The following is a 3,574-nucleotide window of genomic DNA, read 5'->3' on the forward strand; positions in this document are numbered from 1 at the left end:
AGAGAACCCTAAATAGATAGAGAACCCTTCAATATCTAGATAATAAAATTTGATATTGGAGAGAAATAAATGGACTAATCCATGTAACGCATTTAATCAAACTCATTGGGGAGGGAATGAAGATATGGAAGAGCTTAAAATTTTGATAGGTTGTTGTCTTGCTTTTACAGCAGGTCTTCTTCTAGCTATCAAATTAGGTCAAGCACTGTATGACTGATTTTTTCTGCTTTTCTTGGCCTGGCCATCGGCCAGGCCAAGAAAAGCAGAAAAAATCAGTCATACAGAACTATTTTTAACGAAATGAACAATACGATTGACTGGATTGTTCTTTATCCAACTGAATAATCGCAATATTCATTATATTGCCGATCTTGGAGAGATGGCTGAGCGGACCAAAGCGGCGGATTGCTAATCCGTAGTACGGGTCATCCGTACCGAGGGTTCGAATCCCTCTCTCTCCGTTCGTCCACTATTGATCCTGAAAACGAATAACCCCGAATCTTTCTACGGAACGGAAAAGGCCCATTAACCTAGAGACTTTTTTCACTATTCTTTACGTCCGGGATTACGTCCTGGATCGTTCGATAGAAATCCAAAGATAAAAAGAGAAATGAAAAATACCACTACTGCGTAAACGAACAGCTTAAGAGTAAGCATTACGTAATCTCCGGAATCCTGATTATAAGTACAACAGAATAGATCATCAATCTTTGTACCATATATGGATACTTGAATACCAAACAATAGTATTATTGTTACAAATCACAAAATTCTTTCTCCGAATCACGTGTGAAAATCAATTTGAAAGAACGATATAATTTTTCTCTTTGTTTTCAAAATGATCTTTTTTCCCTCTTATTTTTTTGGATCAACTAGATATTTATTGAATATTTATGAAAATAAGTCATTGGTGATCGTATCAATATGTGACCCAATAGCCCAATCCGAAGTGAGCGGTGGGATTGGAAGGAATTGATGAAGGTGAGTGGAAAAGTTTTTATCCGGGAGCAGATAAGGTATCTGAATCTGGTATCGTCGGGTGGAGCAAGGATAGAACTTCTGTCACAAAAAAATGGAAAGAGTTATACAAAAATTGGATCAATGACAGCGACCCAAAAACTTGAAAAAGAAAAAAGGGGATACTTTTTATCGAAAACTTACAGCAGCTTGCCAAACAAAGGCTAAGAGAAAAGAGAGAACAGGAATAATTGGCATTACATCGACAATTGGATCAGAAATTGCATAAGCCTCAGGTAATTTTCCAAAAAATGGATTATTTGAATGAATAAAGGCATCATCTAGAAAAATATTGAACATAACTGGCATTTTTATTCTCCAATAAAAATTAGGGGGGGGGTAAAGCCAGAAAAGTCTTTGATTGATCGAATCGATCGAAGCTCTTCGGCAAGTTTGACCGGACTTGGGGTTGGAAGGGATGATTCTTTCATACATACAACATTTTACCCAATCTAATAGAAAATGATCAATGAATGGATATTCTTGTCACTTTTTCTGTTTCTCCTATTATGTCCAATTCCATCAATAACCTATTTTGTTGAAATATCCACAAATTTTTTTCCCCAATTGAGATCTGATCTAATGAATCTTGGATACTAATGGGTTGACAAAAAATTTGATATAAGTATTCATTAGCATATGAATAGGGAAATAGGATGGGAATGGGGCGTGGCCAAGCGGTAAGGCAGCAGGTTTTGATCCTGTTATTCGGAGGTTCGAATCCTTCCGTCCCAGACTTATTTCATTGGTTCCTGTTTTCCCTTCCTTCGCTCTTCCCTTTTTTCTTTCGTAAAAGATCCAACTTTGTTTTCCTTTTTATCATAATTTAACCATACTTATCAGAAGGGAATGTGATTACAATAGGGAAGAGATAAAGGGATATATCTGTGGTGCAAGATGGGAATACGGATCAATTTGAGATAAGGTTCAATTTATGAAATTAGCCCATTGGATGTATGCTGGTCCTGCTCATATTGGAACTCTACGAGTAGCTAGTTCATTCAAAAATGTCCATGCCATTATGCATGCTCCTCTAGGAGATGATTATTTTAATGTAATGCGTTCTATGTTAGAACGGGAAAGAAATTTTACTCCTGCAACTGCTAGTATAGTAGATCGTCACGTACTAGCACGTGGATCTCGAAAAAGAGTTGTGGATCATATTATTCGAAAAGATAAGGACGAAGGTCCTGATCTGATAATATTAACACCTACATGTACCTCTAGTATCTTGCAAGAGGATTTAAAAAACTTTGCGGATGTGGATCATTATCAAGTGAATGAAATTCAGGCAGCGGATAGAACTTTGGAACAGGTAGTTCGATATTATTTGGAGAAATCCCATACATTGGATCAATTCGTAACAGATGCACCTTCTGTAAATATAATTGGGATTCTTACTCTGGGTTTTCATAATCGACATGATTGTCGTGAGTTGAGACGTTTATTAAAAGATCTGGACATCAGAATTAATCAAATAATTCCTGAAGGAGGATCTGTAGAGGATCCGAAAAATTTACCGAAAGCTCGGTTCAATTTAATTCCTTATCGTGAAGTGGGCTTAATGACAGCGATGTATTTGAATAAGGAATTTGGAATGCCTTATGTATCTACAACTCCTATGGGAGCTGTAGATATGGCCGAGTGCATCCGACAGATAAAGAAATCTCTTGAGACCTTGGCGGCTCCTATTTTATCGAGCAAAAGGGTTGATTACGAATCCTATATCGATGGACAAACTCGATTCGTTTCCCAAGCTGCTTGGTTCTCAAGATCTATCGATTGTCAGAATTTTACGGGGAAAGAAACAGTCGTTTTTGGTGATGCAACTCATGCTGCTTCAATCACTAAGATACTTGCTAGAGAGATGGGAATTCGTGTGAGTTGTACAGGTACTTATTGTAAACATGATGCAGAATGGTTCAAAGAGAAAATTAAAGATTTTTGTGATGAGATAATCATCACAGATGATCATGCTGAAGTAGGAGATATTATCTCTCGCGTGGAACCCTCTGCAATATTTGGTACTCAAATGGAACGTCATATTGGTAAACGTCTTGAAATTCCCTGTGGAGTTATTTCTGCCCCAGCTCATATCCAAAATTTTTCCTTGGGATATCGACCCTTCCTGGGTTACGAAGGTACTAATCAAATAGCTGATCTAGTTTATAACTCATTCGCTCTGGGTATGGAGGATCATCTTCTAGATATTTTTTGTGGTCATGATACGAAGGAAATAATGACTAAATCCTTATCCACGGATATTAGTCCAATTTGGGATCCTGAAAGTCGGAAAGAATTGGGTAAAATCCCCCGTTTTGTAAGGGACGAAGTAAAAAGAAATACAGAAAAATTTGCACGACGAAAGGGCATTTTGAACGTTACTGTCGAGGTAATGCACGCAGCTAAAGAAGCATTAAGTTAAGTACCTAATAAATATAAATTAATTGATTACATTGAGTGTATTCTATACAAAAAGAGTGGATCCGATTCGATACCTATTCCTATCATATCATTTGAGTTAATGACTATTCATAATCACGTCTCGAATCATGAT

The 3,574-nt window shown here is 37.0% G+C and overlaps 1 non-coding gene across 1 annotated transcript; it reads left to right on the forward strand.

Annotated features, from left to right (window-relative positions):
- Positions 1–373: 373 nt before the first annotated feature.
- TRNAS-GCU (transfer RNA serine (anticodon GCU)) lies at positions 374–461 on the forward strand. The gene has a single exon. It is a non-coding gene; the product is annotated as a tRNA-Ser (tRNA).
- The last annotated feature ends 3,113 nt before the right edge of the window (positions 462–3,574 follow it).

This window comes from Pinus tabuliformis, chromosome 1_1 (assembly GCF_031772625.1).
Source record: "Pinus tabuliformis cultivar Carrire ecotype Pingquan chromosome 1_1, CPIR1, whole genome shotgun sequence".
In the NCBI taxonomy this organism is placed as follows: Eukaryota; Viridiplantae; Streptophyta; class Pinopsida; order Pinales; family Pinaceae; genus Pinus; species Pinus tabuliformis.